The following is an 18,255-nucleotide window of genomic DNA, read 5'->3' as shown; positions in this document are numbered from 1 at the left end:
CATCTCAAAAAAAAAAAAAAAAAAAAAAAAAGAATATTTCCATCACTCCATAAAGACTGTGCATGCTGTTTGCAATCCCCACCCTCTACCCTCAACACCAGGCATCCGTTAAATTGCTTTCTGACCATATAGATTTCTCTATTCTGATTATGTCATATACATGGAATCACATAACATGTGGTCTTTTACATCTGGCTTATTTCCCTTAGTGTAATGTTTTTGAGGTTCATCCATGTTACAGCATGTATCAGTACTCCGTCCTTTATTTATTTATTTATTTATTTATTTATTTATTTATTTATTGAAACTGAGTCTTACTCCATTGCCCAGGCTGGAGTGCAGTGGTGCAACCAGGGCTCACTGCAGCCTGGACACCCTGGGCTCAAGTGATCCTCCCACCTCAACTTCGCACGTGGCCGGGACTACAGATGCGCACCACCCGACCCAGCTAATTTTTGTATTTTTTGTAGAGATGGGACTTTGCCATGTTGCCCAGGCTAGCTTTGAACTCCTGGGCTCAAGCTATCCACCTGCCTCGGCCTCCCAAAATGCTGGGATTACAGGTGTGAACCACTGTGCCTGGCCCACACATTTTTAATCCATTTATCAGTTGATGGACATTTCGATTATTTCCATTTTTTGGCTATTACGAATTATGTTCCCATGGACATTGGTGTACACATTTTTGCATGTTATAATATGTTTTCATTTCTCTCTAGATATTTAGAAAATTGCTGGATTTTATGGTAACTTTAAGAAACTGCCAAACTGTTTTTCCAAATTGGCTGTCCCGTTTTACATTCCCACCAGCAATGTATGAACGCTCTAGTTTTTCCACATCCTCACCATCATTCTATGAGTATGAAATGGTGGTTCATTATGGTTTTAATTTGCATTTCCCTAAAGATTAATAATGTAGAACAACTTTTCATGTGTTCTACATTATCTTCTAGATAATCTTCTAGATCTACAAAGAAGATTTGTAGATCTTCTTTAGTCAAATGTGCGTTCAAAACTTTGGCCCATTGCCCATTTTTTAATTGAGTTGCTTGTCTTATTATTATTTAGTTGTAGGAGCTCTTTGTACATTCTGGCTGGGCACAAGTCCTTTACCAGAAATACGATTTGAAATATTTTTTCATTTTCGTTTTTTCTTTTTTCTTTCTTTACTTTTTTGAGATGGAGTTTTGCTCTTGTTGCCCAGGCTGGAATGCAATGGCACTATCTCGGCTGACCGCAACCTCCACCTCCCAGGTTCAAGTGATTCTTGTGCCTTAGCCTCCTGAGTAGCTGGGATTATAGGTGTGTGCTACCATGCCCGGTTAATTTTTATGTTTTTAGTAGAGACAGGGTTTCACTATGTTGGTCAGGCTGCTCTGGAACTCCTGACCTCAGTTGATCCACCTGCCTCAGCCTCCCAAAGCGGTGGGATTACAAGCGTGAGCCACTGCGCCCTGCCCTTTTCATTTTCTTAATAGTGTCATTTAAAGCACAAAAGTTTTATTATTTTGATGAAATCCAATTTATCAATTTGTTCTTTCACGTTTTGTGTATATCTAAGAGATTTTTGTCTAACCTGAGGTAACCAAGCGTCTTAGTTCATTTTGTGATGCTATAACAGAATACCATGTACTTTATTTTATTCTATTTATTTTTTAACCAAAACTAGCTTTAATTTGTCCAAAAGCCACACACAGCTGTCTAGAAACTGTCTCTGAAAGGGAAGCCGAGAGAGTCCATTATGCACAGGGTCAAGAGGCCTCTAGAAGTTTTCAAGCAAGCCCAGGATGTGCTTTTGCTCCTTCTCCCAGAACTCCGCATACCCCTTGATGATACGCCTGACAATTTTGACGGAACGTCTTCACATGTTTAGGATCTGGTGAACCCTCGGGCAAATCTGGGGGACATTGGCATTGCAGATCTTGGCCATAATGCAGCAGATGCACTGGAGAACAAAGAGCCCTGCATCCAAGCACTGGAGGTAGAACTCATCCCCCATGTCACTGTCTATGATCTCTCCACACTGGACCATGTCATGTTTTTCCCCTTCCTTCCTCTTGTCTGCCACCTGCATTGCACCCAGACATTGAAAATGCAACTCCATTAGTCTGTCAACCTACTCACTATCATTTTCAGTGAATTTATTCAGAAGCCAGGTTCACTGATGCCCTCTCAGGTTCCACAAAAGGAAAGCCAGAATGGAACAGACATGCTCTTTGTGTTCCCTGTCAGTGGTACCCACTTTCTTGATCTTCCTGGGAAATTCCATAAAGAGGGGAAAGATGGTTCATAAGCCAAGAATGTCAACAAATTTACCGCAGTTGTAGACGCCCTTGGATGCAATCAGCACTTTCAGGACCCTGCTCCGTGAGATCTTCTTTTCCCTGAGCATGAGACTCATCAACTGAAGACCCTTGCCCTTCAGGAAGTGCTCACGATTGGAACTGAGCATTAGTTAGAAGCAGAGTGAATCAAACGGATTCTCCATCATCTCCTGCTCCTTTGCTGTGCTGGGATTGTGTCTTTTAAACACAGATAACTGCTGAAGAAGTGCATCAATTCCATCCAGCTCCCCAAGCAATTTCCTGTTTTCATCGTTGTCCTGGAGCAATATGGCCTGCATTTCACTGCAATACAGTTTGTTGGCATCAAAAGGCTTCTTTGCCTTCAGCCTCTTCAACAGCCACTGAGGAAGACCCTGCTGGGCACCTCTCGTACACATCTCCAGCTAGAACTCAGCCATGTTTCCCACAATAACAAGAGTGTTATGGACACTATTGGCCTCCTCCTCATCCAGGTGCTCCACATTCTGCACCAGCAGTGCTGTCACCTACCCATCCACCAGAGCATCAATGAGTACTTCTGCTCCCTCTTCACTCTCATAGAAGATGTCTATATATCTGTTAATTCCTGACTCAAATCAACCCCAGCTGTGGACACGACTGTATTATTGTGTCCAAGCAACCCAAGAAGTGACTGCACAGCATTCAGCTCCAGCAGAAGGTGATACAGGTCTGGCATGGTGGCCACCACGTGCATCTTCTGAATGATGTCATGTAGGTCCAGTTGGGATTCCATGAACTTCTCTGGATTGTCTGGAAACTTAATCTGCAATTCTTAGTTTTTATATGCTCACTATTCAAATGTGAGCATCATTTTCTTCACTGAGCTTTCATCCAACAGCTCCTCCTCTTTTTCTTCCTCCTCACCCTCTGTGTCAATAATCTGAAGCAGCCATTTTTTGTCATCCTCTGCTTCTTCCACCATAATCATTTCCTCTTCCCAATCTTGAGTACTAGTTTCTTCCGATGCATCTTCTGCTCCTCTTCTTTGTCATCTCGGGGACATTTTATGCCCCTGTTGGGCTGGTAGCTCAGAAGTTTGCCCGTGTCTGTGGTCCCAGGCACAGCCAACCTGTGTAATTTATGAAGAACAGAAATTTATGTCTTACAGTTTTGGAGGCTGGAAAGTCCAAGATCAAGGCACCAGAAAGTTTGGCATCTGGCCGGGGCCCAGTTTCTGCTTCCAAGATAACACCTTGAATGTGTATCCTCCAGAGGGGAGGAACACTGTTATTCATGTGGCACAAGAGCAGAATAAAAGAGAGAACCCACTCCAGAAAGTCTCATTTTAAAGACATTAAACCCACCCATGAGGGCAGAGCCCCCACAACCTAATCCCCTTTGAAAGGTCCCATTTCCCAGTTCCATTACAATGGCAATTAAATTTCAACATGAGCTTTGGAGGGGACAAACATTCAAACCATAGCGTTCCACCCATTACCCCCCAAAACTCACATTCTTCTCATATGCAAAACACATTCATTCCATCCCAATAGACCCCGAAATCTTAACTGTTTTAGCACCAACACTTAAGTCCAAAATCTAGAATCTCATCTAAATCATATATGGGTGAGACTCAAGGCACGATTTATTCTGAGACAAATTCCCTCCAGCCATAAGCTTGTGAAATCAGGTTATCTACTTCCAAAATACAGTGGCGGGACAGGCATAGGATAGACATTCCCAGTCTAAAAGGAAGTAACAGACAAGAAGAAAGGGGTAACTGATCCCCAATATGTTCAGAACCCAACAGAGTGAACAACATCAAATTATAAGGCTCCAGAACAATCTTCCTTGACTCTATGTCCCACCTTTTGGGCATACTAGAGTGGGCTATGTGCTTCCAAGACCTCAGGCAGCCACTCCCCCATGACTTTGCTGGACTCAGCCCATGCAGCAGTTTTCATGGGTTGAAGACTTGTGCATGCAGCTTTCCCAGGCTAGGACTGCATATTGGTGAGTCTACATTTCTGGGGTCTCTGCAGCGGCCCTGAGCCCACAGTTCCACTGGCATTGTCCTAGTGATGCAAGAGGAGGCAGCCAAATGCCTAGGCAGATGGGGTGGGTACCCAGTGAAACCCCAACTCCAAGCCAAAGACAGTTTAAAGCCTGAAAGCCAAGCTACAAGTTAAATCCTCAGACTGGACTGATAACTTGTCTTCCTGTTTGGCACACTTTCCTCTGATCGATCCCCTCCCTTTACCTATTTTACCTATACCTACCCTTTCCTAACTGGTTTTCTACAGTCATGCCCACCTTTGAATGGTGTCTTCGCTTTAACCTTTTTTGCATACTCACAAACCAATCAACATGCCCTCCCCATTCTGAGTCCATAAAAGGTCCTGGATCCAGCCACATGGGGGACTTTTCCCGCCTTCAGATAGGGAAACCTCCACCCTCCGACATCCCCTCTCTGCTGAGAGTTTTCCTTTTGCTTAATAAATTCTACTCCACTCACTCTCGGGCATTTGCGTGCCTAATTCTTCCTGCTTGTGAGACAAGAACTCAGACTTAGCTGAGCTAAGGAGCAGAAAGGCCGTAACACTAGTGGAAGCTCTCTGTGGTAGCTCTGCCCCTATGACAGAGTTTAAACGTGGAATTTAAACTACCTGGGCCCCCAAGCTGTCCATGACATCCTTTGAAATCTAGGTAAAGGAAGCCATGGCCCCACATTTCTTGCATTCTCTGGAGCTGCACAATTAGCATCACCTGGATGTAACCAAGGCTTAATGTTTTAATCTTTCAGAATAGCAGGTTGAATTGCACCTGGGCTTGCTTAAGCCATAGCTGGGACAGCCAAAGAGTGCTGCACTGGAATGCAGGAAGCAGATACTTGAGGTAGCAAAGGGCAGCAAATGCTGAGATCTCACAGTCCTTTTTCTAGAAACCTTGCCCTCAAGGTCCCTGTGCTCTGAGACTGTGATGGAAGGGGCAGCCTCAAAGATCACCATAATGACTTTAGGTTAATTCTCCATTGTCTTAATGAATAGCATCTGGCTTCTGTTTATCTGTATTAATCTCCTTATCAAATGGTCCTTTGGCCACACTTTTGGTTTTCTCTCCTAAACATGCCTTTTGATTCTTTACTTAGCCAGGGTTTTCCAAATCCTTAGGTTCCTCTTCCCTTTTCTTTAAAAATTCCATGTTTAAATCATTTGTCTCTTCTTGCATTTAACTATATACAATTAGAAGAAGTCAGACAACACCCTGAATGCTTTGCTACTTAGATGTTCTTCCGTCATATCCTAGTTCATTGTTTTTTTTTTTTTTTTTTTTTTTTTTTTTTGAGACGGAGTCTCGCTCTGTCGCCCAGGCTGGAGTGCAGTGGCCGGATCTCAGCTCACTGCAAGCTCCGCCTCCCGGGTTTACGCCATTCTCCTGCCTCAGCCTCCCGAGTAGCTGGGACTACAGGCGCTCGCCACCTCGCCCGGCTATTTTTTTGTATTTTTTAGTAGAGACGGGGTTTCACCGTGTTAGCCAGGATGGTCTTGATCTCCTGACCTCGTGATCCGCCCGTCTCGGCCTCCCAAAGTGCTGGGATTACAGGCTTGAGCCACCACGCCCGGCCAGTTCATTGTTTTTAAGTTCTGCTTTCCACAAAACCTTCAGACATGGGTAAAATTCAGCCAAGTTATTTGCCATTTTATGACAAAGAAGGACTTTATTGCAGTTTATCGTATCTTGTTTCCCATTTCCATCTGAGATCTCACCAGAATTACCTTTACCATTCATATTTCTACCAACATTCTGATCATGACTACTTAGTGATCTTTCAGAAGTTTTGGACTTTCCAGACTGCTGTCTTCTTCTGAGCCCTCACCAGAATCGCTCTAAACACTTTATTCATGGCAATATAGGCTTTTGCTAGGATACTCCTCCAAGTTCTTACAACCTCCACCCATCACCCAGTTTCAAAGTAGCTTCCAGATTTTCAGGTATATGTTATAGCAACAGCCCTATTTCTGAATACCAAAATCTGTATTCGTTGGGGTTCTCCAGAGAGACAGAGCCAATAGGATAGATACATGATAGGTATCTATAGGTACCTATTTATCTACCATAGGTAGATAAATGACAGATAAACAGATAGATAAGAGGGGATTTATTAGGAGAATTTGCTCATGTGGTTATAGAGCCTTAGAAATCCCATGATAGGCTACCTGCAAGCTAAAGAACCAGAGAGGCTGGTAACATGGCTCAGTCCAAGTCTGAAGGCCACAGAACCAGAGAATCGAATGGTGTAACTCTCGGTCCAATGTCAAAGTCCTGAGAACCTAGGAGGTTGCTGGTGCAAGTCCCAAAATCTGAAGGCTGGAGAACCTGGAGTTCTGATGTCCAAGGGCAGAAGAAGAAAGGTGTCCCAGCTCCAGGACAGAGAGAGAGAGAGAGAGAGAACACAAATTCACCTTTCCTCTGCCTTTTTGTTCTATCTGGGCCCCCAGCCAACTGGATGGTGCCCATCCACATTGAGGGTGATCTTCCCCCACTCAGTCCACTGACTACACACCAACCTCCTCTGGAAACACCCTCACGGATACACTCAGAAATAATATTTTACCAGTTTTCTAGGTATCCCTTCATCTAGTCAAGTTGACACCTAAAATTAACCATCACACCAAAGTTTTCTCTTACATTTTTCTCTAAAAGTTTTAGCACTAAAATTTAGGCCTTTGACCCATTTCAAGTGAATTTTTATGTATAGTGTGAGGTAAGAATGCAAATTCATCCTTTTGCATGTGGACATCCAATTGTCCCAGCAACTATCATTGAAAAGACTGTCCTTTCTCCATTGAATTGTCTTGGCACCTTTGTCAAAAATTCATTCACCATAAATGGAAGGGTTTATTTCTGGACTCTTGATTCTGTACCATCATCTATCTTCATGACAATATCACGCTGTCTTTTTAAACCTATTTTTAGAGTATTTAAAAAAATTTTTTGAATTGACAAATAAAAATTGTGTGTATTTATATTGTACAACATGATGTTTTGAAATATGTACACACTGTGGAATGGCTAAATCAAGCGCATTAACATGTACATTACCACACATACTTATCATTTATTTGTGATGAGAATATTTGAAATCTACTCTCTTAGCAATTTTCAAGTATACAATACATTGTTATTAGCTATAGTCACTATATTGCATAATAGATCTCTTTAGCTTATTCCTCCTGGTTGTAAAATTTGGTATCCTTTGACCAACACAGTCTTGATTACTGCGGCTTTATAGTAATTTCTGAAATCAGAAAGCGAAAGTATTTCAACTTCTGTTTTTTTTTTTCAAAAATCTCTTTGTTATTCTGAGTCCTATTAAGATCAGCTTGTAAATTTCTGAAATAATTCAGATGTCTTTACTTATGTATAATTCTATTTACTTTTTATTATTATTATTTTCTGAGACAGAGTCTCACTCTGTCGCCCAGGCTGGAGTGCAGTGGCGTGATCTCAACTCACTGCAACCTCCGCCTCCCTGGTTCAAACAATTCTCGTGCCTCAGCCTCCTGAGTAGCTGGGATTACAGGCGCCTGCCACCACCCTCAGCTAATTTTTGTATTTTTAGTAGAGACAGGGTTTCGCCATGTTGGCCAGGCTGGTCTCAAACTCCTGACCTCAGGTGATCTGCCCACCCTGGCCTCCCAAAGTACTGGGATTACAGGCATGAGCCACCTCGCTTGGCCCACTTATGTATAGTTCTATTTACATTCTCTGTCTCTAGTTGACTCATTTTTGGTAACTTGTTTATTTCTAGCAATTTGTCCACATCACCTACACTGTCTTTAAATTCCTTTGTTGAATTGTTTTACTATATATTTAAAAGTTATTTTCTTAGTTGTTGCTCTAGGGATTACTATATGAATCTTAACCTGTCACTCTCTACTTCATAGTAATTACCAATTACCTTTGGTAAAATATAAAAAATTTGTACTAATATCATATACGTCCACTTCTCCCCCCACACACACTCTGCTATTACTTTCATATATATATATAATATTTGTATATGTTATAAGCATAAAAATCATTTTATAAGAATTGTTTTATGTAAGGCTGGGTGTGGTGGCTCATGCCTATAATCCCGGCACTTTGGGAGGCTCAGGCAGGTGGATCACTTGAGGTCATGAGTCTGAGACCATTCTGGCCAACATGATGAAACTCCATCTCTACTAAAAATACACAAATTGACTGAGTGTGGTGGTGCACACCTGTAATCCCTGCTACTCAGGAGGCTGAGGCAGGAGAATTGCTTGAACCTGGGAGGCAGAGATTGCAGTGAACTGAGATCGCACCACAGAACTCCAGCCTGGCGACAAAGCAAGACTCTGTCTCAAAAAACAAAAAACAAAAAATGAGTTGTTTTATGCAATCTTATGTGATTTAAATACATTAGGAAAAAAATATATTTATTTAGTATTGTATATTTACCTACAGATTTACCTTTTCTGGAGCTTTGTATTTCTTTGAGTGAATCAGACCATCTAGTATCATTTTCTGTTAGTGTGAAGGACTTTATTATTTCTAGAAAAACACCTGTGTCTATGAGACATAAGGTTACTTTGGGTTTATAAAATACTGGATAACCAACCCAGAGGCAGATACAAGGCTAAAATGGGAAGGATACAAATATTCTATTTGTATCCCATTAATACCTGGCACATTCATATTTTGACATGGTGTTTCTGTTTCTATATATTTTGGAAAATGCATCTGTGAGGTGACCAACAAGTCTTTGGATGATCCCCCTCCAACCTATGTGAGAGTAGGTTGCAGATTGTTTTTGAAAAGAATGTTAGGAAAATCTTGTGGTAGAGAGCACTTTGTCACTTTGATATGGACATCACCACTACCACCTCAAGCTACGAGAGGGTCCGCAAGATAACTCAGAATAACGGAGGTTCCTTCCACATGGAGAGACTGACGTCTGCTTCTGTCCCAGGTGCCGAGCTGTAGAAACACATAGACCTACCCAATCCTGTCTCTGGGGTACAGCTTGAGGGAGTCTTTGGTAAAGCTTGACATGTCCTAACAGTTTTAGAATGTAGATGAGGACAGAGACTGATGACTGCTCCTACCTGGATAAACCTGTAGAGAGGAGGCTCGTATAGCAACCTGACATGGCAGAGTAAGGAAAGCGAGTCCAGACAGCGTGTATGTCCAGAGTTTGGTGGGGTGAGGGTGTGTGGGTTTTTCCCAGGGGCCAAGAAGGCAGCCAGTTGGAAGAATCTTGAAGGGTGGTGACCCAAGTGGACAGGCTGTCAGGTGAGCAAACTGGTGGTAGGAGTAACTCCTGTGGTAGAAACTGAGGCGGTAAGTAATTGAGCTCAGGAGTATTTGCAAATTCGGCTTTTAGGGCCATCAGAACATCCCTATATTCTTTTTTTTTTTTTTTTTTTTTTTTTTGAGACAGAGTTTCACCTTGTTGTCCAGACTGGAGTACAATGGGGCCATCTCGGCTCACTTCAAGCTCCACCTTCCAGGTTCAAGCAATTCTCCTGTTTCAGCCTCCAAAGTAACTGGGACTGCAGGTGTGCACCACCACAGTTGGCTAATTTTTGTGTTTTTAGCAGAGATGGGTTTCACCGTGTTGGCTAGGCTGGTCTTGAACTCCTGAGCTCAGGATTCATCTGCCTTGGCCTCCCAAAGTGCTGGGATTACACCCCGCGCCAGAACATCCCTATATTCTTTCCACTACTTCTCTGTATTGCTACTAAACCTATATAGGACCTACAAAGGTCTGGCCATTGTCAATGGTTTGATTGCAACAATTTGCATTCTGGTGTTCCTGGGGATGCTTGTCACCTCGTTTTGTTCATAATGTAATCTGGGAAATTTTTTCTTTTGCCATCATAATGATTCTTTGCTATCATAATGGTTTTAAGATAGCATTTAGGGAGATCAAAAACTACACTACAGGCCAAGCGCTATGGCTCATGCCTGTAATTCCAGCACTTTGGGAGGCCAAGGCAGGATGATTGCTTGATACCAGGAGTTTGAGACCAGCCTGGGCAACACAAGGAGAACCCGTCTCTACAAAAAAAAAGAAAAAATATTTAAATTAGCTGAATGTGGTGGTGCATGCCTGTAGTCCCAGCTACTTGGGAGGCTGAGGTGGGAGGATCGCTTCAGCCAGGGAGGTCCAGGTGGCAATAAGTCATGATCGTACCACTGCACTCCAGTCTGGGTGACAGAGCAAGCCCTTGTCTCAAAAAAACCAAAAACCCCAAAACTGCACTACCATTATTACCTTGCATTGGCCTGTTAGTCCCATACTGACTTGTTAAAGAAACCAGGCCAGGTAACTTGTAGAATGTCCCACATTCTGTATCATCTGATTGTTTCCTCATGATGTCATCTAACTCTTCCTTTATCTTCTGTATTTTCTGTAGACTTGAAGTTAGATCTAGAGGTTTGATCCGTTTCAGGTTAAGCATTTTTAACAAGAATACTTAATCATGACCAAGAATACTTCATGGGTAATATTGTGCAACCACTTTAATGATGCTAAGTTTTCTAACTAGCAAGCAATCTGTGGACTGACATTTTAGAGAACGGGATGTTAGCATCCTGTTCAAAAACAACTTTTATTGAATGTTTTTAACAGCCCTCAAGGATCTTTGCCTGAATCAATTATTACACTGAGGCTTGCAAAATAGTGATTTACTAATTACACAATTATTTGTATGTTTATTAGGTGGCGTTCTTTTATAAATAATGGCTGTAGTAAATACTGTGGTGGTCTGCTCAGAGCTCCTCTTCAGGGCCAACACACTGTCCTCCCACTTCTGGGAAAATCAGCTACTGACTTCACAGCTATGTCCCGCATTTCAAACTGCCCTCGGCTACAGGGAACTGCTTTACTCAAGGCTATCCACCCCTCTCATCCCTCAAAGAACAGGCAGTAGTCAATGAGTATCTGATGTAGAAATACAAGTCATGCGTGGCTTACTGATGGGGATACATTCTGAGAAATGCTCGCTCTGTTAGACAATTTCATCCATGTGTGAACATCATAGAGTGTATGTACACAAACCTAGATGGTGTCATCTACTATACACCTAGGCTACCTGGTATAGCCTATTGCTTCTAGGCTACAAACCCGTACAGCGTATGACTGTACTGGATACTATAGGCAATTGTCACACAATGGTAAGTATTTGTGTACATAAACATATCTAAACATAGAGAAGGTAGTGCATCATGCTAAGATGTTATGACAGCTACAATGTCACTAGACGATAGGAATTTTTCAGCTTCATTATAGTCTTGTGAGATCACAGTCGCACATGCGGTCTGACATTGACTAAAACATTCTTAGGCAGTGCACGACTATACAAAGGTTCAGCCCACTCTCCTTAATTTGAGACGACTCTGAGGGGCCATCTCAGCTCCAGAGCTCTCTGTAGAATTGTCTTAGGCCTCAGTTGTAACTGCATTGTAGGTCAACTTCTCTCTCAGTCCAATCTTGTCTTCTTCACCCTCTTACAGCTGTTTCTCCACAGATCTCTCCCCAGTAAACTTTCTGTATACAGCTTTCCATCTGAGAGTCTGTTAACCTGAAATCCATTATAAGACGAAACAAAGAGCTTTTGACTTTTTTCCTTTTAACCTTTTAACCTTTCCTTTTATGTTTTTGAAGTATCACTATGAATTTAGGGAATTTAATTTATCGAATGTGTTAGAATAAATTATGGCTGTTATTCTTTTTGATGTTGAAATGATCTCAAATGTGGCCAGTGAAGGCCCTTCATGATGCCGCCTATGTCATGGGGCCCCATGAGTCTTTAAGCATTCCCTTGCTTTTTAGCACAATAAGAAAGCCCATGAGTGACACGTATTCTTCTACCCCCAGACCCGGAATTAGACATTACCCTAAAAATCTCTGGTGCCCTTTTAGTGAGAATGGTGGTTAGAGATCAAGATAATGGGCACTAGGGGTTAACTATTTTGTTTAATTTCATTATCTACATGTCTTTTTGTTGATATAAAGAATTGCATATATTTCTGCACAGACATTCACTGGGGTTGCATTAGAATTAAAATTAAGTTCTCCTAAATCTCAATGCATATTAGAAATATTTTCAGCTGCAAGTAACAGGAAGCTCACTCACAATGGCCTACAAAAACAAGATGTTTAGTTAGCTCACCTGATAAGGAGTCTGGTTGCAGTCAGTCTGGGACTAATGCAATGGCTCAATGATCCTGTCAGGGGGACCCATATTGTTACTATTTAGCTCTTAGTTTGCCCTCTTGCTTATTGCCTCATTGTTACAAGATGACTGGCCTACACCAGGTATTGTCTACATTCCAGGCAAGTGTAAGGAAGGATAAAGAAGTTAACGACAAAAATATATTCTCCTTTCCAGGTTTTGCTTTTTTATTGGGGAAAGATGCCCTCTCTGGCCAGGTGTGTTGTCTCACGCCTGTAATCCCAGCACTCTGGGAGGACGAGGCAGAAGGATTGCTTGAGCCCAGGAGTTTCAGACCAGCCTGGGCAACATGACAAGACCCCAGCTCTACAAAAAATACAAAAATTAGCCTGGTGTGGTGGCCTGCAGTTCCAGCTACTCGGGAGGCTGAGTTGGAAGGACTGATTAAACCCAGAAGGTGGTGGCTGCAGTGAGCTGTGATCACGCCACTGCACTCCAGCCTGGGTGACAGAGTGAGACCCTGTCTCAAAAAACAAATGCCCTCTCCAGATAATTCCACTTGCGCATTATTAGACAGAACTGTCACAAGTCCAACTCTTGATGTATAATAAAGTAGTTTAGAAAATTGAGTTATATTTTTAGCTGCTAGCCCAGAATTATATTCCCAGTGAAACTATTCTTTAAAATGAACATAAAATAAAACTAGTCTCAGAAAAACCAAAACTGATACAATTAATTGTCACCAGAGTATTTATTCAGATTAGAAAATAATGATCCCCAAAATATGAAACTGCAAAAAGGAATAAAGAGTACAGGAAAGGATAAATATGTAGGTCAATCTATATGAATACTGATTGTATTAAACAATGATCATAATGTATTGAAAGGCTTAACATATACATAGAACTGACATTCAGAGCAACAATAGTATAAAATATAAGAGGAAATTAATTAAGTTGAAATATTTTACATCATTGCATTGTTGAGGAAGTAGTAAATATACTAATCTGTAGTGGAGTGATAAATCAAGGGTGTACATCATAATCCTTAGAATCATTAAAATAATGATTAAAGAATGCAAAACTAAGAAGATGAAGGAAGGGAAATAGAATAATAAAAGTTAATTGATTAATCCAAAAGTCAGGAAACGAGAAAAAAAGGAACAAATAATGGGAGACAAAACAGGTGACAAGTAGTAACATGGTATACTGAAACATACATATATCAGTAATTATGATGAAGCTCAAATTGTCAGAAAAGATTTTCAAAAGAAGGGTAACTACATGTGGTTTACAGGAAATATATCATTCATATGAAAACACAGAGATGAAAAGAAAAATGATGTAATATAATATACAATGCAAATACGAATCAAAAGAAGGTTGGTGTAGCTATATTAACTTTGTGGGTTGAATGGTAGTCCCCAGAAAGACATGTCCTAACCCCCAGAACCTGTGAATGTAGCCTTATTTGGACAAGGGATCTTTGCAAAAGTAATTAAATTAAGGATCTTGAGGTGAGATTATTCAGGACTATCCAGATGGGCTCTAAATCCAATGACAAATGTCCTTATTAGAGACTTAAGAGGACAAAAGAGAGAAGAGGAGAATACCAGTAAAGACAGAAGCAGAGACTAGAGTTATGCAGCCATGAGCCAAGGACTCCTCAGAGCCACCAGAAGGTGGAGGAATAGGAAGCATCCTTCCCCAGCACCTTTGGAATAATTGCATTCCTGTCAAACCTTGATTTTAGACTTCTGCCCTCCAAAACTGTGTGAAAGCAAATTTCGGTTTTCAAGCCACTAAATTTGCGGTAATTTGTTAGAGCAGCCCTAGGAAACTAATAAATATTTTGGTACTAGGAAGCAGGATGCTGGAGTAACAAATAGCTAAAAATGTGGAAATGGCTGTGGAATTGAATACTCGACGGAGGCTGGAAAAAGTTTAAGAAGCATGATGGAAAAATTCCAGATTGCCTTGAAATGATTTTTAGTAGAAATATGAACATCAAGGCAATTCACTTCAGGGCTCAGGAGGAAATGGTAGAGAAGGCTTCTATCATCTTAGAGAATACATATATTGTTATGCAGAATGTTGATAAAAATATGAACAATAAAGGCACGTTTAGTAAGAAGGCAGAAGGAAATGAGGGACATGTCATTGGGAATGGAGGAAAGGTGATCCTTGTTATATAGTGGCAGAAAACTTGGCTGAGTTGTATTCTACAGTTGTGTGGAAAGCAGAACTTGCAAGTGATGAATATAGGGATGTAGCTGAGGAGATTTCCAAGCAGTGCTGAAAGTGTGGCCTAGTTTCTTCTTGCTGCTTAAAGTAAAATGCAGGAGGAAAGAGACAAATTGAGAAAGAAATTGTTAAACAAAATGGAATGAGCATTTGATGATTTGGGAGGTTCTTGGCCTACCCAGTTTGCAAAAGATGCTAAAATTAGAAAATCCACTGTTGGGGGGGGGAAAAAGAGAAAATTTACTGTTGGAAAAGAAAAAAAAAAGAAAATTCACTGTTGGGAATAAATGTTCCAGAGAGAAGGTTAAGGGTGTTGCTAAATACCTTTTTGCTGAAGAGATTAGGTGTGTTACTCATGGACCCAATCAACCATCTCAGCAGAAGCCAAAAATCAAGGGATGGAAATGAGAATGGCACTACCCACCCCTAGGGATCCACTAGCAAAATTTTTGCTTCCAGTCTCTGCGACCTTATGTTTTACTGGTCTAGAGATCTTAGTTTCAAAGGAAGGAATGCTTTCCACTAGGAAACACAACAATTATTCCATTGAACTGGAGGTTAAGACTGCCATCCAGCTGCTTTGGGTTCCTCATGCCTCTAAATCAACAGGCAAAGAAAGAAGTTACTGTACTGGCTGGGGTGATTGGGCCTGATGACCAAGGAGAAACTGGGCTGCCAATACAACTGAAGGTAAGAAGGATTTTGCCTAGAATACTGGAGTTTCCTTAGGTCATCCCTTGGTACTACCATGTGCTGTGATTAAAGTCAATGAAAAACTACAACTCAATCCAGGCAGGACTCGTAACAATCCATGCGCCTCAGAAATGAAGGTTGTGTAACCCCACCAGGCAGAATACCACAATCAGCTGAGGTGCTCGCTGAGGGCAAAGGGAATATGAAATAGTAATGAAAGATGGCAGTTATAAGTACCTAGCTATGACCACATTACTGGTTGCAAAAATGAGGACTGTAATTGTTATTTCCTCTTTGTTTTGTATGAATATGTGATATTTATGTGCATGTGTGTGTATGTAATATTTCTGCTTTCTTCCCTCTCTTATCTCTTTATAATCTAATGTAAGATGTATTAATAATAGTTAATTTCACCTCACTGTATTTATTTAAGTTACAGGATGTCAAAGAGAAGAGTGAACATTTTTCAAAGGTATTTGCATCTTCTTCTAGGGAAAGAGTTGGTGCAGTTTTGGTTGTATGCTGGATAATTGCATCATGTTAGGTAGAAATATGACTTTGTTATTATCTTTATCTGAAGATTAAGCATAGTTTAAGGAGATGTGTATGGTACCAAGATTACAAGGGGTAGACGGTGATGATTAGTTTTGAGTGTTAGCTAGGCTATAGTGTCCAGTTATTCAATCAAATACTAATCTAGGTGTTGTTACAAAGATATTTTGGAGAAGTGATTAATATCTATAATCAGTTGACTTTAGGTAAAGAAGATGATTCTCATTAATCTGGGTGGGCCTCATCCAATGAGCTGAAAGATCTTAAGAGCAAAACTGAGCTTTCCGTGAGGAAGAAACTTCCACCTGTGGACTGCAGCATCAGGTCTTTCCTGAGGGTTTCCAGCCTGCTGCCCAGCCCCACAGATTTCAGATTCCACCCCCACAATCATGTAAGCCAGGGGCCCCCAACCCTCAGGTCATGGACCAGTACTGATCCGTGGCCTGCCAGGAACTGGGCTGCACAGCAGGAGGTAAGCATCCGAGAGCATTATTGCCTGAGCGTGCCTCCTGTCCAATCAGTAGCTACATTAGATTCTCACAGGAACGAACTCTATTGTGCATGCAAGGGATCTAGGTTGAGTCCTCCTTATGAGAATCTAATGCCTGGCAATCTGAGGTGGAACAGTTTCATCCCGAAACCATTCCCCTCACCCTTTCAATGGAAAAACTGTCTTCCACAAAAACAGTCCCTGGTGCCAAAAAGGTTAGGGACCGCCGATGTAAGCCAATTTCTTGTATGTCTCCTACTAAACTCCAACTGATACAATTAATATTAGACAAAGTAGATTTTATGGCAAGAAGAATGATTGGATGATTGGAGATAAACAATCATATATATATAGTTTTCATTTGTTTTTGTATATAGATATATATAGTTTTTGCTTGTTTGTTTTTGAGACAGAATCTCGCTCTGTCACCCAGGCTGGAGTGCAGTGGTGCAATCTCAGCTCACTGCAACCTCCACTTCCCAGGTTCAAGTGATTTTCTTGCCTCAGCCTCCTGAGTAGCTGGGACTACAGGCACGCACCACCATGCCCAGCTAATTTTTTTTGTATTTTTGGTAGAGACGGGATTTCGCCATGTTGACTAGGCTGGTCTCAAACTCCTGACCTCAAGTGATCTGCCTACCTCGGCCTCCCAAAGTGCTGGGATTACAGGCGTAAACCACCGTGCCCAACCTAAACAGTGATATTTTGTTAGGATTTTTAAAAAGGCCAATTAACCAGGAAAATGTTGCCAGTTTAAATATTTAAATATATCTTTTTGAATAGGAAAAGGCCATGCTGAAAACATATAACACACTGAATATCTTCCATCCCCTGGTAACAGTCATTTGAGGCACCACCACTTGTAACTTCAGAGCCAATATTGTGAGGGCAGCAATAATACACTCTACAAGAAAAAAATACACTCTGTACAACAAAATTGCATTGAATTGACACATGTCTGTTTCTGTCTCTAACTACAAAACAGTCTCTTCTAAAGTAAGCTTTTTTATTGTAATGTTCTTGCTATTTGATGAAGAAAAGAAGAATGTTTTCCGGGGTTAGACATATCCATGCCCAACCAACCACTGTTTGTCATTCCACTTGGGAAGAGCCAGACAGTCTATCCTCTTCTCGGAGCAGTACATTTTACAGACACCTACGAATTACCATTTTATCAACACAAATGACCTCAGAAGAAGACTGTGTCTGTTGAACCAATGGATGTAAAGCCAGATTCCTTAATCTGAGTAATGTGAGCCATTTGTCCCCACACCCAGATGAGCACCCATTGAGCAACTGCCAGGTTCAGTGTGTGCACGTAATGGCAGCCTTCAATGAAGAGTGGGGCAAGGCTGACAATGATGTACTCCAAAGGAGAAGCCATACCTCCACCTACTCTTCCAACTTGAGGACACCGGGATACCTCTTTGGGAGTCTGAGCCCCTCAGATTTCACACCACCTTCTGTCATTGGCCTCTGCACATGTGCCCCATAGTGTGCTATCATGTAGGCAGAGGAAGGTGAGGTTTGTCTTCATCCCATGCCAGTAGGTACAGAGAAGATGACCCTGGGACTCCATGTAAGATGTGGGGGATAGGCATTATGGAGGACATCACACGGAGAGGGAGGTTCTGTTCCCCCCTCCCCACCTTCTGACTCCTGGAACTCATGAGCCTTCCCCAGGGCAGAGAGACCAGAAGTCATGATTGTTGTTTTGGTTGACTTTTCATCAGCATTCCTTCTTACAGTAAGTCACAAGACTAATTGCTTTGGAGGCCATTATC

General features: G+C 41.5%; 1 pseudogene; it reads right to left on the bottom strand.

Moving 5' to 3' along the window:
* Positions 1-1,762: 1,762 nt before the first annotated feature.
* Positions 1,763-17,855, bottom strand: LOC103231864 (beta-catenin-like protein 1; annotated as a pseudogene).
* Between the last annotated feature and the right edge of the window lie 400 nt (positions 17,856-18,255).

The sequence above is a fragment of the Chlorocebus sabaeus genome, chromosome X (genome assembly GCF_047675955.1).
Source record: "Chlorocebus sabaeus isolate Y175 chromosome X, mChlSab1.0.hap1, whole genome shotgun sequence".
NCBI lineage: Eukaryota > Metazoa > Chordata > Mammalia > Primates > Cercopithecidae > Chlorocebus > Chlorocebus sabaeus.
This window is presented reverse-complemented; position numbering and strand designations above follow the sequence as displayed.